Genomic DNA, 10,137 nt, shown 5'->3' with positions numbered 1-10,137 from the left:
TACCATTAATAGGTTCTTCACTTTCAACATCCCCTGGAATCCCATGTATAGAGGCTGGATCTAATAGTTGAAGAATTGCTTCTTCAATTGCAGTGTATGTAATTTCAATTTGGGGGCCGCCACCTTGAAGAGAAAATATAAATAATAACTGTCTTACTGTGAGCTGTGGTTACATACACTATACGCTAACTATGTTATATTTGGCAGAAATCATAGTTACAAAGGAATCTACTGAAATAGTTCCAACATTATAACCTAACCTATCATTGTAGCTGTAGCCACAAAAATTCTCCTTTATCTTTGTCAAAAGTTAATTAGATTTAAGGTAACAAACAATAAATGGTAAAATAAGTCAAAAAAAATAGTCGCAGCCAGAAATTTTCAACCTGTATTAGTTGTAAACTCATAAGATAGAACATCCTTGCCTATAAGCCTAACAAAATAAAATTTACATATTAATGTATACCAAATATGAATATAAATCTATTGATGAATGAAAATTAACGACATAAAAAAAGGAATTCTATGGCAACTTATACATTATGACCTTCATTACCGTCGGAAATAACGTAATTATTAATATGTAGTTTATAACAGTAACCAAACCTACCTAACCTAGCTTCCTTTACCAACGGGAGGCCTCCGCTGCCCTGCCACACAAACTCATATTAACTATCTCTGTTCCACGTCAGTTGCGACACAATGACAAGTGTGTCTTAAAATTGTGTAATCTATATGATAGCTATAATAAGAAAATCCAAAAGTTGTGGGGAAATTATTAACAGTTGTACAGACTTCCCTGACTACCGGGTGGGAAGATATTGGAAGCATAATGTGTTGTCTAATGGTAGACCCTGCTGCCACATGGCATCACGAAAATTAGGAGCAAGTCCAAGGTTGCTGATCTGACTAAATGTGTCATTTACACACAAGTGCAGGGTCGCAATTGTTTCTCGTAATATCAACAACACAACATACATACTGTATATTGATTCTCACTTTTTGTGTTTTCATTTCGGTATTTATGGTTAGTTATTATTAATATTATTATTAATAAAGAGGTATTTTTATTAATAGTACTAAAGAATTATTATTACAGGCCCCGACGTGGGTCAGTGACTGTGCCTGGGTTGGTTAATCCACGTAAAAAAAAAAAAAATTTAGGTTGAAGGGTAAAGTTTTTACTATTTACTCACACGGAAAACTTCGAAGAACGATGCGCTCATATAAGGAAAATATGTGTATTCATTCACGATGGAGAGCCACCACACTACTTACTTCCTTGAGTTTACAAACACGAAAATCGTACCAAGCCTCAGAAAAACCATAGTTAAGTTTGTTTCATATTGTCAATCAATAACCACGCTAACAATATTAAGACTTACCTGTTCCACCAGCATATTTCTTATCTTGTGCTGCTTTTTTCTTAACGCTAACACGAAGATCAGCAGAAAACTTCCACCGAATTTCAGTAACATTGCGGGTGACTCTACCAACAGCATTCACCGCATTTAACACTTCACCCCAGGCTGGTTTTTGAGTTGAAGTGTACAACTACTTGAGTCCAACTTCCCTAAAATCATTTCTTGTCTTTTGGCCACCTCAGTCACAAAAGCGTATACTTCAGCCTCACTGAAATTAGGTCGTCTCTTCTTGGCTGGTGGTCCTTCCATGTTTACACAATAATATTACGTGCGTCGCTCTCAGCTGATTTCTCCTTCTCTTGTGATTGGTTGATGATTTTGTTAACTGAGCGTTGATTGGCCAACTAGCGTCTGCACTGACAGCTACCGTCCGACAAGAGAACTTAATTTACAGGGTAAACACTAGAGTTACGAGAACTTATGGTAGTCTTACGGAACCATAATTAAATTTTGAGTATGCTAAATTTATGGTACTGTAAGGCTTCCACAATATATGGTACTGTAACATGCTGAAAAACGTAACTTATGAGGTGTTTTGAGTATCCGGCCCCAGTTCAACTTGAGTCTTGTCACTGGCCCTTTTATAACTTGTCGTTGGCCCTCAAGAGGCCCACTAGTTCATTCTGCCTTGTCACCTACCCACTGGCCTCCTGTCAACGACCACCCTGATACCTCCAGCAAACCTCCCCATCTCTCCCCCTTGTCCCTCTCCCCGTCTCACCCTGCCAAAGTCCTCCCTGGCACCCTGCCACGGCACCCGGGGTGATCTAGATGGATGAATTAGCATGAGGAGGCGACCGCTATATATATATATATATATATATATATAACCTACTTTAAATGCAAGTCGTCCGTTTAATTGGAGTTGTGGCTGTACACCCACACGGAGAGTAGAAACGGGGCGAGCTGACGGTCCGGAGCACGACGTGAGAGAACTTTCAAACCAGTCGGTCCTTCTTTTACCTCTGTCTGTCTGTCTGTCTGTCTGTCTGTCTGAATCACCTCCTTCATAAATATTCTTCCCCTCTCTTGTGCTTACTATTTGTTTGTGTGTGTGTGTGTGTGTGTGTGTAATCCATTTATAGTATTTTAAGATCTGAGTTTACCACGTATCCACTTGAACCGATATAACGAAAGATGTTTATTTGTTATACATATTATCAAGGGCATATATTTGCTTTACCTACCTGTCTCAATATATACAGTTCTTTGATACAATTGCTCCCCTCCTTTGCATCTTAATTTCGATTATCTAGTTTCCTTGTTTGTCCGGTTACGCATTCGCCAGTAAGTCCTGTCACTCTGCATCTTTCTCTGGTCTTTTTTAGTGTGTAATTTGTTCATTAGCTTGGCTTTATTGACTTGTACATTGAGCTAAAAGCATTTTCTCGAGCAAGTCTCTCCGGGGTGACGTGTGAGTGCATGGCCGCTAGCAGGGTCGGTGTTTATGTGTGGTGGCCCTCATTACATTAGAGGCTTATGTGTTACACTTTTTTTTCTTTGCCTTCTGTCTGTTTGTCTTTGGTTCACACTGCTTTTGCTATCTTTGTTTATTTATCTTAATGGGTTTTTTTCTTTCTGTCTCTTATTGTCCGACTTCTACCCTTGCTGTCTCTGTCCTTCGTCCGTTCTACTCTCTCTCTCTCTCTCTCTCTCTCAGTATGAATGCTTTTCTTTCTCTATCTGTCTGCCTGTCTAATCACTTCTATTTATCTATCTGTCTAATCGCCTCTCCCTATCTGTTTGTCCATCTGTCTGTCTATCTGGTGTTCTCTCTTTGTTTAACTATCTGTCTGATTGCTCCTCTGCCTGCCTATCTGTCGGTCTGTCTGTTGGCCATTTTTCTATTCCTTTCACTGATTATTCTTTTTTTATCTTTCTACTCTCGTCTCCGTATACTTCACCTCTATCTCCCTATTCTATGTCTTCGTATCTCGTTCTACACCTGCTGCAAGACGACTTAAAGTAAACAACATCTCCATTAAACTCACACACACCTCTCCCCACGCCTCAAACTCCTTTCCCCACGCCTCACACACTCCCTCCTCACGCCCTCACACACTCCCTCTCCCCACGCCTCACACACCCCCTCTCCCCACGCCTCACACACCCTCCCCACGCCTCACACACCCCTCTCCCCACGCCTTCACACACCCCCTCTCTCCCCCACGCCCTCAAACACCCTCCCTCCCACGCCTCACACACCCCTCTCCCCACGCCTCACACAATAACTCTCCCCCACGCCTCACAAACCCTCCCCCCACGCCTCACACCCCCTCTCCCCACGCCTCACACACCCCCTCTCCCCACGCCTCACACACCCCCCCCACGCCTCACACACCCCTCTCCCCCCACGCCCTCACACACCCCTCTCCCCACGCCTCACACACCCCTCTCCCCACGCCTCACACTCCCTCTCCCCACGCCTCAGCACACCCTCTCCCCACACTCACACACCCTCTCTCCCCACGCCTCACACACCTCTGTCCCCACGCCCCACACACCTCTGTCCCCACGCCCCTCACACACCCTCCCCACGCCTCACACACCCTCTCCCCACGCCTCACACACCCCTCTCCCCACGCCTCACACCCCTCTCCCCACGCCTCACACACCCCTCTCCCCACGCTCCTCACACATCCCTCTCCTCACTGCCTCCCCACACACCTCTCTCCCCACGCCTCACACACCCCCCTCTCCCCACACCTCACACACCCTCTCTCCCCACGCTCACACACCTCTGTCCCCACGCCTCACACACCTCTGTCCCCACGCCTCACACACCCTCCCCACGCCTCACCACCCTCCTCCCCACGCCTCATTGTCAATTCCTCTCCCCACGCCTCACACACCTCTCCCACGCCTCAATACACCCCTCTCCCCTGACACGCCTCACACACACCCCCTCTCTCTCCCCACGCTCTCACACACCCTCTCCCCACGCCCTCACACACCCCTCTCCTCACGCCTCACACACCCCTCTCCCCACGCCTCACACACCCCTCTCAGTCTGTCAGTACATTGGCGGGTTAGCTGTTGTATGGCAGGTAGGGTAGAAGGGACGGAGGCACCAAGATATTTAAAAGAAGAAACATAGTCAATAGTGTTGTTACCTATCTTGAATTTGTTGGGGCCGCGTTTGTGGTTACCAGGTTGGTTGTTGAACATGAGTTGAGGTGTGTCTGTGTGTGTTGGTACAGTACTCCTTCGGCCTCGTCTCTGTACTATCAGTCTCGGGGTCACAAGTTAATTACTGTATCTTACCTGTAGTTATGAGACAGCTGGTGGAGCCCGTCTGACACCTATGAATTAAGATGGTGGACGTGGGCCAAGACTTATACCTGACGTAGGGCCGAGGGTTTGTGTACAGTATTGACTTAATTTACTCACCTGGTCCGTACGTTCGTCTTTCCACCTTCAATATTTTTTTCTCACCAACTACCACCTTGTTAGTTCGGGCGGCTGGTCTGTTCTTACTTACTTTGTTATTAATTTTATCGTGTAGTGTTTAGTGCAGGAGGGAATCTGAGGTGTTTGGTAGGGTCACGCTGGATAACACCCTTCTCACGGCTATATAGATGCAGGACTCGAACCCAGGACATAATGGAGAGAGATAGCACCAATACCCCGAGAGAGTTACTCTTCCTATTATCTTATTATTCTTATATAGGACCATTTGGGGATACAGGAGGTCAGGCGCCGCCATCTTGTTGACGTCCCGGGTCACGACATGGCCGGCCGCCCACAGTGCCACAACACGGAGGAGGGCGGCGGCACTCATGGCACTCATCACCCATGGCCAGTGATTAAGCCTGTAATTGTTGGTTATCATTACAGCATTAATTAACCCTTATCACTAATTAAAATTGATAAATATTCAGAAAACAAAAAAAATCGACATTTCTTTAGTTCAACAGTCATGGCTCCCTACTGTCTGTTTATTACACATCATTATTATTATTGATCATATTACACCCTGTTGGTTATGTGTGATCAGAGACTTGTTACCTTGTGGTCAGTAGTACAAGTTGACCTCATATGACCCAGTAAACACAGTCACGCGATTTAGCAAGCAAGCAAGACCGACACAGAGGAAATACATTTGTTAAAAGTGATTATTTCTATGGCGTTAAGATAAATATTTTACAGGAATTAATATCAAAACTTGTTCCACTTACCTGTGTGACGATAATGAACGACAGTATTAAGTAGTGACTATGAGACCTGTATGAGAAGTTACTTGTGTTGTAGGACTATTACAGTGGCTGGTTATATGTTGTTAAGTACACTAAGGTTGTTAGGGGTCACAACAAGACGATTACAACACTTAATGAAAGGTTTAAGTTGTTGCTGTATGGTCCGCCATCTCTTCTGTGATTGGCTGAATGATCTGACAGAATCTAATAGGTCCTGACGTGATTAAGGACAAAAAGGAAAATTCTTAGTAAACACAAAAAAGTGACGTCATCATAGCGAGGTAAACAATGATTCCGTGAGAGAAATTTATATATTATTATCGTAGACCTGTGTGTGTGTGTTGTAGCAGGTATTAATTAACACAGGTGAATATGGTATTAATTAACACAGGTAGATAAGGTAAAGGTGATACATTCTTGATAATATTAACTTACTCTTCCACTATTACAGGGTTAGATAAGTACATGTGTCCTTTTTGCCCTCATTGTCTTCATTTGGTTGTTATTGAGGAGTTAATTAAGGTAGTTGAGCTCAACTTGCTGACGTCTTACACCTTGCTGACGTCTTACACCTTACTGACGTCTTACACCTTACTGACGTACACCTTGCTGACGTCTTACACCTTGCTGACGTCTTACACCTTACTGACGTCTTACACCTTACTGACGTCTTACACCTTACTGACGTCTTACACCTTACTGACGTCTTACACTGACGTCTTACACCTTACTGACGTCTAACACCTTGCTGACGTCTTACACCTTACTGACGTCTTACACCTTACTGACGTCTTACACCTTACTGACGTCTAACACCTTGCTGACGTCTTAATTATCAGCTGACAGTCGGGATCAGGTATGTTGTTGTGACAGATATACTAACATTAACAGAAGAATAGACGCATATTATCAATGATTGATCTGAATGGTTATATACAATCACAATACACCTGTAAGTTCGATCTAATTTACCTTACCTGATTGATTTACAGGAGTTACCTTATGGCCACCTTAATTACAGGTAGCCATGATGGGGTATAGAGGTCAAATGGCCCATGTAAGATATAACCCTCTGTTGTTTTTAATAGTATTGGCCAATATTGACCTCAGGTTCATGGTTTCAATTGATAGAATTTTTTTCCATAGGTCTACCAGCCTCTGTATTACAACTTGGCGAGCTCGAGACATGGAAACGTAACCTGGATTTATTACGTTTTGAGACTTGAAGACGTAACCCGATTTAGTACTTTTTTTATTTTGCTTCTGCATTTTAAAAGTCTTATTGATAATCGTCCTGTTGTGTTTTGTCAGGAGAATATCTCTTATCTCTTAGGAGAATTACACTACATCTCTCTCTCTCTCTCTCTCTCTCTCAGGAAAATAAGATTATTTCTCTATCTCGGGAAAAATCATCTCACACTTATTCACTTACTCTTACGTGACTGATGGTAGAGTTACATTAGGTATTTCACAAATCCTACGAATCCAGACGATTTTGGGTGGGTAAATGGGACCCAAGGTGTGTGTGTAGGCGCTAGTGATGAAAGAAATTGGAAAATAGAAGGACCTATGTGAATGTAAAGACGCTGGGGATGAAAGAAGTTGAAGAAATGATAACTTGCGTATTGTGAGTTATTAAACAAATCACATCTACTCGAGGTGATGAATGAAAAAGAAAATACTTACAGATTAAATAATATCGACTGAGTTATATTGAAAGGTAAATTAATATCTTGGGGTGATTATTATGAGCCTGTATGATAGTTGGCTTGTTGTCTTGACGAAGCTTTTGTCTTAATTGAAGCTTGTTGTCTTGACGAAGCTTTTGTCTTAGTTGAAGCTTGTTGTCTTGACGAAGCTTTTGTCTTGGCTGAAGCTTGTTGTCTTGACGAAGCTTTTGTCTTGGTTGAAGCTTGTTGTCTTGATGAAGCTTTTGTCTTAGTTGAAGCTTGTTGTCTTGATGAAGCTTTTGTCTTGGTTGAAGCTTGTTGTCTTGATGAAGCTTTTGTCTTAGTTGAAGCTTGTTGTCTTGACGAAGCTTTTGTCTTGGTTGAAGCTTGTTGTCTTGACGAAGCTTTTGTCTTGGTTGAAGCTTGTTGTCTTGACGAAGCTTTTGTCTTGGTTGAAGCTTGTTGTCTTGACGAAGCTTTTGTATTAGTTGAAGCTTGTTGTCTTGATGAAGCTTTTGTCTTAGTTGAAGCTTGTTGTCTTGATGAAGCTTTTGTCTTGGTTGAAGCTTGTTGTCTTGAAGCTTTTGTCTTGGTTGAAGCTTGTTATCTTGATGAAGCTTTTGTCTTAGTTGAAACTTGTTGTCTTGATGAAGCTTGTTGTCTTGATGAAGCTTTTGTCTTAGTTGAAGCTTGTTGTCTTGATGAAGCTTTTGTCTTAGTTGAAGCTTGTTGTCTTGATGAAGCTTTTGTCTTGGTTGAAGCTTATCTTGATGAAGCTTTTGTCTTAGTTGAAGCTTGTTGTCTTTGATGAAGCTTTTGTCTTAGTTGAAGCTTGTTGTCTTGATGAAGCTTGTTGTCTTGATGAAGCTTTTGTCTTAGTTGAAGCTTGTTATCTTGATTGGCGTGAGGTGATTGGTTGATGATTTATCTTCTTGGTAGTTATCTTGAAGACGATGGACGAATTACTTCACCTGTGTGTGTGTGTGTGTGACTGCAGGATGATATTAATACTCTTCTTTCTTCTATGTCACCAGGTATTTGCAACTTACCTGTACCTAATTAGTACAGGTAGAGGGGCATCAGGACAATGATCACCTGTCTTATGTCTGTCTTAGGAACGTTTGTCTGGGGACGGGAGATTTTTTTTTTTAGATCACCTTAAGAATCTTCGCCCCAGCTTATTCCACCTAAAGATTAACTCCCCTAACCTAACCTAACCTAACCTCCGAAATGGTGGTTAGTCCATAGGTGAAATAAACTGGGGTGGAAATTCTTCAAGTGATCAGATTTTTATTTTTTTTTAACATATCCTTTAAATTCTTGTCAGACTCGGATCAACAGTTCTGGTAGTTCGCTGTTCAGTGTCTTCAGGTGGCAGTAATAACATTGTGATTTTTTGATTGATTTTTGTGGTTGGGGTGATATTCATCTTGTAAATAAACAGGTGGTGACAGGTGATTGATGGAGGTAACATTAATTACTAATCAGTAGAGGGACCTTTAATATGTGTATGGTTTCTCATAGTGACAAAAAGTGATGGTGAAGACGTTACTCTCAACAGTTTAATTCTTCCTTTGTTGGTCGGGTCAGGTCAGGTCAGGTCAGGTCAACATTTAGGACCATTTGGAAATATAGGTCAGGTACCGCCATCTTGTTTACGTCCCGGGTCACGACATGGCCGGCCGCCCACAGTGCCACAACACGGAGGAGGGCCTGGTGGCACTCATCACCTGTATTCACTAATTAACTCTTGGTATATTGATAAAATTCACAGTTTGCCTCAAAGTTCACCGGCGTATGTTACTGCGACCACAACAATACTTATCCGGAACCCAAATTTGCCGACAAAACATGAAATTTCAGACATGTAAACAATACCTTTAAAATATAGATCTCCAATCACCCCAAAACTCTGATTTTACTTGAATTTGACATAAGAAACAGACATAAGATGCTTTAAGTAAGATAAGCCAAGGGAAGAATTCGTAAGATCTTTTGAGGGAAGGAGTTGGGTTTTACCTGGTGATACTGTTAAGACAACTTTCCCCCAATGAGACATTCTATTCTTCAGGTAGACATTTATTTTGTTAACCTCACCAATACAACCAGAAGACACCGACAACAAGATTATTTTCACCAATCGTTGTTTCCTTATTATGTATTACCATTACCTAAACTTCGATACTATTGGGCAAAATACAATAATAAATCACTTTGTTCACATCTGGTCAATGATTTCTTACTCTGGTGGATGTGAAACAAAAACATTCACAACAAACTATCAAAGAACGTTTTATTGAGTACGTTTGTTTGTGTATCAGTGTGTGTTTGTTTTTTGTTTTTCAATATGGCTGCTATGAGTTATTTCAGATATTTAACATGAGTAAAATACGTGATGTCAGTCGTTAATTAATTATCAGTAAGGAAGTTAAGAGCGTTTAGACCTTCTGTTAACTGTATGAGGATATTTAATCAACATTGACAAGAGAAATGGAAGGATGTGTGGAAGAAATTGGTGGATAATTTTAGGTGAGTGGAAGAGATATTTGAAAATTTTATCAGAAATATAATAAAAATAAATGATAGAAATTATAGGTGTGTGTGTGTGTGTGTGTGTGTGTGTGTGTGTGTGTGTGTCCAATCTACAGAGCATTAGATTATAGAAGATAGTTTTGCCAATCATAAATTATAATTATAATCAATGATATTATAGGTGTGGAGGAGAGTAGACAAGATGGCGGATGTTATAATATTGGATATAATCGCTTTTGTAATTATACGTGAATTATAGAGGTGAAGCAATAGTGTCTAAATCAAATATACCTTTGATAATTAGTTATGATTGTT

The 10,137-nt window shown here is 41.5% G+C and overlaps 1 long non-coding RNA gene across 1 annotated transcript; it reads right to left on the bottom strand.

The window, feature by feature from the left end:
- Positions 1-3: 3 nt before the first annotated feature.
- Positions 4-2,046, bottom strand: LOC121872340. Its single transcript, XR_006090068.1, has 2 exons — positions 1,386-2,046; positions 4-123 (listed from the first exon to the last, which is right to left on the bottom strand). It is a non-coding gene; the product is annotated as an uncharacterized LOC121872340 (long non-coding RNA).
- Between the last annotated feature and the right edge of the window lie 8,091 nt (positions 2,047-10,137).

Source organism: Homarus americanus, unplaced genomic scaffold (genome assembly GCF_018991925.1).
Source record: "Homarus americanus isolate GMGI-L3 unplaced genomic scaffold, GMGI_Hamer_2.0 scaffold33365, whole genome shotgun sequence".
Lineage (NCBI taxonomy): Eukaryota > Metazoa > Arthropoda > Malacostraca > Decapoda > Nephropidae > Homarus > Homarus americanus.
Note: the sequence above shows the minus strand (reverse complement) of the source record. Positions and strands in the feature narration are given on the sequence as shown.